At 45.6% G+C, this 10,789-nt stretch overlaps 1 long non-coding RNA gene across 1 annotated transcript; it reads left to right on the forward strand.

Annotated features, from left to right (window-relative positions):
* The first annotated feature begins 5,418 nt into the window (after nt 1-5,418).
* Nucleotides 5,419-8,351, forward strand: LOC135829692 (uncharacterized). The gene is made up of 2 exons (XR_010555893.1): nt 5,419-5,744; nt 7,389-8,351. It is a non-coding gene; the product is annotated as an uncharacterized LOC135829692 (long non-coding RNA).
* The last annotated feature ends 2,438 nt before the right edge of the window (nt 8,352-10,789 follow it).

The raw sequence follows: 10,789 nt of genomic DNA on the forward strand, positions 1-10,789 counted from the left end.
AATCACTAGTGCAAGGAGTATTGCGTCATTAATAATGACGCACTGTACACGGATTATCAGACGAATCCGGAACCTGTGGTTGACCGAAGCCGATCGATCCTGTACAAATTATTGAAAAGAAAAACGTGTGATGCGTTGACACCCGTACACATGTTGTAAATCACTGGTGCAAGGAGTATTGCGTCATTAATAATGACGTCAACTTGAAATTCTGTCGGGACAGCAGGGTATGTGGGAGTTGCACACTCTTGGGGGTTATGTACTCTTGGTTTGACTCATAGCTGTCTGTTGAATATGCTGATCAAGGTGATGCCATTAGCAATAGTATGTAATCCTTGCTTGCCATCTACCTTAGTGCACAGATTAAAGAATTTGGTAACTAGGCGGACAAGCCATTGGTTAGCCACCCTCATTGTAAAAAATCAAACAAATGTTTTTTTCTGTTTAGACCAAGACGAAAACAAAACGCCACCGAAAAATTTCTGCAGCATACACATGATTGTTTTGGTTCAAAGCAGCACTGTCCTGCATGCTTTGAAATCAGGACAGTGCATGGGACAGGCTGCCACTGTACTGACCGTGCACACTAGTCAAAACAACTGGTGTGCCGGCATTGGCATTGGCATTGGTCATTAGTTCCCAACTTCAATTGTACATGTAAGTTGCCCTACGGTATAACATGTGATTTTAGGTGAACTAAAATTTCGGTGTCAGGGACCTGCCAGGTTTCAGGTGTAATGTAGAACTAGGTGACCAGCCCACCATTCATTACGCAGACTCAGCATGCAGTGCATACTCTAGCGCCTTTTAGGTGTAATCTAAATTTCGGCGCCTGGTCTATTTACCGAAATTTAAGTTTACCACCGAAATAAACGTGCATTCAAGGTTCACAGCCATTGCCATGGCATTGTACTGTATGGATGTGTAACCATGGTAACGATGGTCACATCCTTTATTGCTGAACCCACAAATAATTGTGATACAGGTTGTAAACCATCCGAGGAAGAAGAGAAAGCCATTAAAAATAAAAAAAATAAAAAAGGTTATTGTATTATGCCAGACGGCTATTATTAAGTCATGTACCAATTGTGGTAACGATGGTGGCATTAGTAAAGGTTGCACAATCATACATGTACTTCTACTTCTAGATCATGCTCTAGTCTATGCATGAACTGTGGATACTACTAGCAAGAGTACATAACTAAAAGGGGGGTTATGTACTCTTGCTACTAGTAATTAGTTTGCAGCACTGCACATCGCCATCCGTATTACTATTACAGTCGACCTACCCTTATAACGATATTACCCAATATAACGATATTACCCTTAGGCCACCTAGTTCGTTGTTTCGGGTCACTTCACTCATCCGTACCAGGGTCGGTCGGTCGGGTTTATTTTATATTTTATTTTTATTTTTTATTTTGGTCATCCATGTGCATACATGTAGTAGGCCTTGACGGATTATGCTAATATTTTCGTGAAACTATGCTTTTCGCATTGCTGAAAAAATTGCAGAATTATGCTATTTTTATGCTAAAAGTTATCATATTATGCCGCATTATGCTCACATATGCTGCTAATGTATTATGTATATGATGGTTCGGTGCAAAATAGCAGGGGAATTGTTTTGTAGAGGGCGTTGTACTGTAGTAGCAGAAGTTCAACGGGGTCAACGCACCGTCCGACCTAGCTACGACCGTCACTGATTGTAGTGGACTGGACATGTTATCAAGGGAGTCGTAAACCTACGACCTCCTGGTGCATCTACTGTCTTGTAGAACATGTACAACTGTATGGAATTTGATGCGAACAGGCGGATTATTCCAATTTTATGCGATTCGTATGCAATTTGCCTCGACTTATGCGATTATTCGATTTTGGTAGGAATTATGCGAAAAATTATGCTAGCATAATCCGTCAAGGCCTAACATGTAGACATCGAATAGCTTTTGTCTACCTAGCCAGTCGATCAAATCTGACTGTAGTGTAGACAATCCAGCGCAGTCATTGTCCCATCACACAGGCATCAGATCCAGGTCCCCTCCAGGACCAGATCTTGGCCTCGCTGGCAAACGAGTCTGACGAGCAGCTCTCATCTTGAAAACTTCTGTAAATAGCGACAAGGTGGCGTAGCTGATCCTGTTTCAGGACCGATTGCGGATCGGAGATAGAAGACAACGTCGTCACCAAGCGCTGCAACCTGTCATTTGGCTAGCCATGGCTGCTTCTGAGGTCGATATCTGGACTGCTATTATTAGGGTCGCGTGTGTACTGTATAGTCTAGTCTGTACATATACATTTGCATGCACTATAAAAAAAACATTTTGCGGTCGGGTGAAAAAAGATGGTCGGTCGGGTGACCCGAAACAACGAATTAATTCTGGATGGCCTTATAACGCAATTTTTCTGCCAAACCAAATCACTCCATTGACTTGTGTATACAATGCCTTACCTCTATAACAATATTGCTATAACGATATTACCCCTATAACGATATAAAATGGGCTGACCACTCGACATTTTCCATTTTATAACAATATCTAGCAGGCAACATGTAGAGCCCACTATCCAGGTAGGGCAAGCTTCACTTGATAATTCGCTGGGACATGACGAAATGCAATGGGGGCGCCACCAGTGGGCACCTTGCTGTGCACATAATAATTATAATTATGCATGTACATGTACATGTACGTCAGTTTTTATGCTATGAAGAGTGTAAAAAATGAACAGAATTCATGCATTATGTATTATGATGAGCTCCGACAGGGAGCGAAACAGCTGTCTAGAGGCGTGGAGCAATATTATCTCTCAACGGAAGTGTCCTTGCTGGTGTCTGTATGGTTCGGCTGAAGAGCGCGTGGTTGTGATGAGTTGGGAATGCAATGAATTGAAAATATGGCCGAAAGCTCTGTCGCAATATTTAGTTATGACGTATGTGTATGAAATAAACCAGTTAGTAGCAGACTAGCAGTTGCCCCTATAACAATATTACCCTTATAACAATTTTCTTGGTGTGACACAAATATCGTTATAAGTTAATAAGGGTAGGTCGACTGTAGCAAGAGTAGATAAACAGTCTGCACTACTATACTAGTAGTTTGGGTATTGGATCATTCAATACGCACAAGTGTGAAGTGGTATCTTTACTTATAAAAGAGAGGCACCTGTGACGTGTGTCTGTGTGTGTGTGTGTGTCACGCTCCTTATAAAGAAGAGGCACCTGTGACGTGTGTTTTTGTGTCACGCTGAAGCGCTGCGGAGCAGCGCTGCCCTGAGCACGCGAAGGGTGCGAACAGTGTAGCACAGTGTAGCTAGCTAGCTAGCGGCCGCAGAAGCACTGAGCACGCGAAGCGTGCGAATCGTGTAGCTAGCGGAAGCAGCCACAGAACTAGAAGCACTGAGCACGCGAAGCGTGCGAATCGTGTAGCCACCACCACTTGCTGAGCACGCGAAGCGTGCGAACAGTGTAGATGGTAGCAGACACGATCAGTACGAGGTCGAGTAGCAGTAGCAGCCGCGCGCAGAAGCACTGAGCACGCGAAGCGTGTGAATCATGTAGCCACCTAGCCTAGGCCATGGCGCCATAGGTAGCACTAGCAGCCGCACAAGCGCTGCGGACCACGTGAACCGTTCTCTGCAAATAGAAACATCTGCAACAAAAGGATACAAAAGATCTGCACTGACTGCACTCTGCATCTGATCTGCAGTGAAGAGCGCATCGCACTTTTGTTCGTAAGTTTATGAATTTTTTGAGCCGCTTCATCCGCCACCAGTCCAGGTGATGGACAACCCTGACCAGCCTCCCGAAGGCGTAACAGACGTCCCTCCTTCTCCTTCCAACGATGAAAAACCTCCCTCACCAGGACTTCAGCGGTCTGGCCACCACCACGTGCTGAGCACGTGTGCTGTTCATGTACTTGCTTCACCCGCGCCGCATGCCACATTCGGCCAGGCAACGCTGGCCGGGGGTGCTGCTAGTGATTGTATAACGTTCTTGTACTTTCCAGATGATGATCCGTGTTGTTGACATCGGCAATGCCAACTGGGCCAGTCTGGCAGGGGCCGTCCATATAATCATAATAATTATTATTCAAGTTGCCAATGCCTAACAGCTTTTGCATGTTATTCCAACTCTCTTCCGCCCTATTCCTAGGAAAGCATCACTTCTCTCTGCGGCTGCCTTCGCTCTGTGGCCTCACCACACCTCGGTTCGTGCCAACCTATCAAACACGGTCTTGGCAAAGTGCTTGCAGTTGCTCGTCATCACGTTATACGCACTTCCAACAGCGTGCGTGCCGTACAGCAGATCCGCGAACTCCTTCAGCGGACACCAGGCTTCATCTGACTTGATCAATTCTACAGGCGATTGTCGCGGACTTCTCCGGTATCGATCCAGGACGAAAGTCTTGGTCTCGCTGCGTTGCAGCGTAACACCTTGGTCGTTCTTTTCTATAGACCACCACCAACCCTGCGTTTGGAAGATGACGAAGGCATGGTAGAGGAGCGCGTCCGTCATCTGCCAGCTGCCGAGTGGTTTCTTGTAAACAGCCACCCAGGTTATGACTTCGTCCTGGCCGATGAGCGGAGTGAGGTATTTCGGCAAGTCCTTTTCCTCCACCTCGTAGTGTTCGGCGTTCGAGTCGGCGTGTGCGTGGAAGTACACACTCGTGCTGTAGCGCTGGCCTGACAGGCGCTTGGAAGAATCTGAAGGGCTTTTGACGAGGCTGCCGGAGCTGCTACCCATTGTCACTGATCACCGCTGCTACTAGTATTGAATTTTACTAACAAAGCTTTAGAACACCGAGTGTATACATGTGCAGGCGAGACTTTAGTTTCAAGAGATACCCTGGATACAGGCAGCTGCTAGGCTGAATCGTGAAAGAAGCTTATTTCTATTTCGACAACACTCTGCTTGACCGACTTGAAATGTGTCACGCTAAACGGGGCTGGCACAAATAGACAAATCAATAGTGCGGATCACATTGGCTTGTGATTTCCTTTCTTCTGTTTGCTTGGAATTTTATCGCTCCACAGGTACCCTCAGTCTCAGGTGCTCTCACATTTGTGCAATTGTTGATTTTGGTCCTGAATTGTCCTCCCTGTTGCTTTGCTACCGTCCTCCTCCTTCCTCCACCTTTTTTTTCTTAATTGGCCTCATTATGGCATTCGCTTCCATGTAATTGGGCTTGTAGCCCGTGTGTACTTGCGAATTCAAATAAAAATATACATACATACATACATACATTCGCTCGTTGTTTTATATCGTTCCGGCTCCCTACCACCTCCCAAAGATCCTGGAGACTTTTGGCCGAGTGTACTCGAGATCTGCCCGAGCCCGCCGTTGTTTGCTCGTGTTCTTCGAGTTGTTTTTCATGAAAACTGCTACTACTATACAGTCCATGCGCCAAGGGCCAAAAATGACCCGAATCTTTATGCAAAATGAAGATGACGACGCCGCTTTTTTCGACTTTTTCTGTGACCAATTTTTAGCAGAATCACCATTTTGATCGTCTTCGATTTGGCATGGAAGACTTTCATGAATGCTATTGTAACTTGGCCTGCTGAGGGCTAGGATAGTCCCTAAACAAAATCTGGAAGCCGTTCCGCCAGAGATTTGTCTGTCATGTTGCAGCAGAGCCACTTTTCTCAATTTTGCGTCGTCCAGAATTTATGATTTTTGGATGCTGAAATACTTGATGGCGTGAGAACCAAAAAAGAACTACCGGACACCGTCCAGACCTCAGGTATGTATAGTCCATTGTCCTAGGCTGCTCATAAAGCAAAAATTGTCTTGATAGTAACCTGCCCAAAAATTTGGCGAATTTTTCCTAATACCCTAGTTGCCAATACACGAGAATCACGAAAACTAGTATTGCTGATGGATTTCTGATTTTCTCCTCGTAAACTCGAGGACAATTATCTACAATGTTACAAATATTAATGGGTGTTTTGAATGTGAACAGATACACTTCAAAAGGCTGATCGCGTTCTCAGATCAGCTGCAAACGAGGGTCAAAATTGTAGTTCAGAGCGATGTCCATTGAGGCATTTCACCTGATTTCGAAGTTCATACATGGTAGTCTTGGGAAGTTGGGTAGAATTAAATAAGTATGTACATGTATGCACTCTTAATTACTCCATAGACAAAGACGTGTTTCGGAGTCTCATGGTGTTCAGCAAGTGCAATTATTACTTGATCATTTCTCGGTGAATTAACTCACTCCACCATTCCACACTGCACTCTTAGCCGACCCACACTGCCTTAACTCACTCCACCATTCCACACTGCACTCTTAGCCGACCCACACCGCCTTAACTCACTCCACCATTCCACACTACAGTCTTAGCCAGCCCACAACGCTTGCACATCACCAGCACAATTGTTATTTGTACAACTTCCAGCCATTTCGTGCCGAATCAGTCCAAAAATGTAATGCAGTAAAACCTATCAAGGGGGGGGGGGGGCACTACTATTATTATCACCTGCCCCATAAGCCAAGAACAAAGGACAGCATTACAGTGAACTGACCCTGGACAAGAGGACCATATCGTTATGACCCATGCGCTTATACGCAAGCTTCTTCGTATTAATTTTGTAATTTTTGCAGGTCGATTGGTCTCACACGAGGCGCATGTGCTTGTAATTGTGTTACCAGTATGGAATGTGGAAGCTGCACATTAAACCCTGTAAAGATGGTATAAGTAGGGCTGAAGCGATTACCTGGTACATGTATACAGATTTCTCAGTCATCGATCGATAATTCTTCACAGTCAACTAATCGTTACGTGAAAGATTACTCGTTAGTAGTGGATGTTGAGTCCAAAAAGTACTGGAAAACCCGTTTTGTGAAGTTTGAACCAGTTCCACTGTGAGAATGCAGTTGCCAGGGGTATGGCTTGTACTGTCTCCCGTGAATTCCGCGGCAGAATATCAGAAATTCCGTGCAGAATTCTGCGGCTGAAAACAGTAAATTCTGCGCTAATTCTGCAAATCCTTCCAAATTCTGCGGCAATTCTGCAAGGGAAATGAGCGTAAAAAGTTCTAAAAACAGATTGAATTTCCGCAACCCCATCGAAGTTTGTTGTCCCTATCAATTCTGAACCAAAATCATGCAAAATCCTGGTCCAAAAAATTGAAAGCTCCAAAATGTACCGTGCAAGATGATTTTGAAAGTCACAAGCGCGGGATTTTCTGAACTCTGAATTCTGCGGACACTACTGGATTTTGCGGAAATTCTCCAATCCGCGGAATCACGGAATTCACGGGGGACAGCTTGTGTTATGAGGTTCAATTGAATTCAAAATACATTGTAGTTTACCAGTACATGTATACTAGTCATGACGCTTATCATGTGTTGGTGCGGCTTTTCGACTTGTTGTCCATGCAGGAGTCAGGATTATGCCGTCTGCTGAACATTGTCGCATGCGTTCCTATAGAGCATGCTGGCTGCTCTCCTGTTTTCCTTCCTGATTATGGACCTCAAGTGTGGACCCAACTGGTCAAAGAAATGAAGGAACAATCGTCATGGTGTACTCTCAGGCCAAGGATATGCCTTGTGAAACGTGTCATATGCAGTTACTAGAGTTGTCTCGTTCTTTGCAAGCTCTTCGGTCACAGGCAGTACTGTCACATCCAATGCACAGCTGAACTGGTTAAGAGTACGTGCACACCATTATGTGCTTTGCGGTGGAATGTGGTCCACCGTTTCGAACACAGTATTCGCTGACCATATACGGCTCCTTTGTAGTGGATCGTGTGAGTTTGGTCTGGTGGGATTCGTAGCCATGTTTAATGGAACATACTTCGAAGTAGATACTCTCCTCTTTAGTGTATGTGGCATATACAAGCCACTGGAGACATATTTCACACAGTGTCTCTGTTTTGGTTGAGGTTTTCCCAATCATATTCGTTGCATATATGGGTATCCAAGTACCTATAGAGTATCATGGTCACAGTCACTACATACAGATCCATGTGGCTCTTGAATATGGACAACAGTCTTCTGTTTGATGGCCAAGCCTGGTCCAATTTCTCTGTTCTTCCTTTCGGTTAGCTTTCGCCTCTGACCATCGCTAACCATCTCATTGTTGCGTCGTCCATGACGTGGCTGGCTGGCATCGGAGTTGGGCACTGCCCTGTCATCCACTGGCATAGTGTTGAACCTAACTGACTTGTATGTCACATACTAGATGGAATTTTGTTCAGTTTTCAGTCTTTTACCATTCTTAGACACTTTCTTCACCATACACTGTGTTTCTTTGGCCGTAAAAGGGGCAGTCTCTACTAGTATTGTATTCCGAGTTTCCTGATTTTCATGGAGATAGAAAAGAAGTAATTCTTGTGAAATGAGTTTGACTTTTGCAGTGTTAATGGAAGAGAGCGTGTGGGCTCTACTCTTAAAACTGATAGAAAAGAAAGACACAACATTTAATAACACTTCTTGCCTGTGTCTCGGACATAAGCACTTTTACTACTATTAGTTTTAGTTATATCCTTGTAAGAAAGGGTTTGCTCCCCACACCGGAGCTCGCGCTATTCCGCCGACTTTACTTGACACTTGACTGACTCACGACTGCCATCCAGAGCACACGAGAAGGCCATCGAACCTTCGACTCGGCAAACCTGCAAGAAAGCACCACTCCCTGCTCAATACACAGTGTTTCGGGGAATTCACCCCTTATCAGTTGAGCTTGAGTAGGCTGAGGAAGATTGTGCCTGAAGAGCACCACTTATATAGTGCTCTCCAGGCACAAACATCACCAGGGATACAAACTTACAGAGACGCTCCGTTTCCAGCGCGACAAACACCTCGTGAACACCAGATAGCAACGTGAGTCAGTGTCGCTCCTGGACGGTGAGACAGACGTCGAGCGCGGGCTTGCGACTAGTTGGTTTGGAGGTGACAGCGTTGCGAATGACCGAGGGTCCTCGACGTCTGTCTCACCGTCCAGGAGCGACACTGACTCACGCTGCTATCTGGTGTTCACGAGGTGTTTGTCGCGCTGGAAACGGAGCGTCTCTGTAAGTTTGTATCCCTGGTGATGTTTGTGCCTGGAGAGCACTATATAACTTCAATATAATAAGTGAGCCGCAATCAGCGAAAACGACCCTTAGAGGTTTCGTAATTTTTTCATGAAAAAGGTCGATTTGTGACGTTCAACGGTTTTTTGATCGCGCTGCGAACAGTGCGGCGAGTTCTTCTTGAACTCCTTGCTTGAATTTATTTGAAGTTTGTTAGTTGAAGTGGTGTCGAGTGGCGACTTGAGTGTTCCTTGATCTTGTTGTGATGGCTGCGGACGCCAGAGCTGTTCGCAGAGCACACGCGGCAGTCATTGTGTACAGCTAGCTCGAGCCTGGTGGGGAGTGGATGCTGAAGTAGCCGCTGAAGGTCAGAGTGTGGATGAGACATTCTTTGGTTCCGACATCGATGTCGACAGCGAGGCGGAATCGCAGCCGTCATCTCCTGCTGCGTTGCGGCTCAAGGTGGTCGATGACTCGTCAGAGTCGGAAGATGAGGAGTCATCACCTGAGATAAATTGTGAGTCTGGGGCTAGTGACGGCAGCGACGTCGTGTTATCAGCTGCGGAGGAAGAAATGGAAGACCGTCATTGCGGAACGACTCCACGCAGGATGCAGCTGCAAATAAGTCGATCATGTCTCCGCACTCTTCAGCTATTCTTTGTCATTCTAGCTGCTTACTACACTCTTTCAAAGGTATTCAAGCTGCCTACCCATCTTAGAATGCTGAATATTTATTGTAAACATACATCGTATACATACATTGCACCAATTTGGAGTACACCTTGTATATTGGTGTATACACTTGTTTTGAATCGGAATATTGAACTTTTTCTTGGCTGAGGTCCTTCAGTAGATGTGTTTCAACAAATTTCTAACCAAAAAGGAATTTTGAAAAATTCGACCCTAAGGGCTGTTTTCGCTGGTTGAGGCCCAAGTGGTGCTCTTCAGGCACAATCTTCCTCAGCCTACTCAAGCTCAACGGACCGTATGCGTGTTAAAACAAAATGGCGTTACGATTTATTGAAAGTGGTATAGTGGACCGTATGCGTGTTAAAACAAAATGGCGTCACGATTTATTGAAAGTGGTATAGTTGGTGGAACGAGTGTTCAAACCCATTTGAACTTCATACTGTTCGTCTTCTTTTTGACATGCTCTCTTTCCATCGTCCTTAGCTTTTGTTTGTTGAGAGCTGTTTTGGCTTTCTCCTATACCTCTGGGGGATGCCAAGTGATGGATTTGAGAGGCTGGTGATGGCTGTGAGCGAGAGTTTGCCGATCGGCGTCGTCCTCGCTATAGCGATGAAAATACTAGTTACTGCGCACCTGGCAGATATCACAACACGTCGGAGCGTCCAGGAGCAAAGGAATCTTGGGTTTTCACTGGAATCTAGTTCCTCCAGCATCGTGTAGCCCACCGTCGGTGAATGGCGGTCCAGAAAGGTCGAACCTGGTCTTCTGCAGCATCTCGCAGTCCTGCGAGGCACACTGAATACGCCTGTCATTTTTTTTACATTTAAAGTCACGAAGTAGTGGACTTTACAGTGATGAGTCTATCCTGTATGCTGCAAAAGACGCAGGAAATGTGACCGGTGTCCGTACACTGGACGCCAATATCATCCCAGTCTTCTCCTGCAGGATCTGTTTGACATTGACATACCGGTATGCAGTGGGTCGACATTGGCCTGGTTTGGCAGCTATCTGCCTGGGTGGATGTAGCAGGTTTGCATTGGCGCGTCGTCCAGTCCGACATTTTCTTGTAACTGTGGA

The sequence above is a fragment of the Sycon ciliatum genome, chromosome 13, assembly GCF_964019385.1.
Source record: "Sycon ciliatum chromosome 13, ocSycCili1.1, whole genome shotgun sequence".
Taxonomy (NCBI): Eukaryota; Metazoa; Porifera; class Calcarea; order Leucosolenida; family Sycettidae; genus Sycon; species Sycon ciliatum.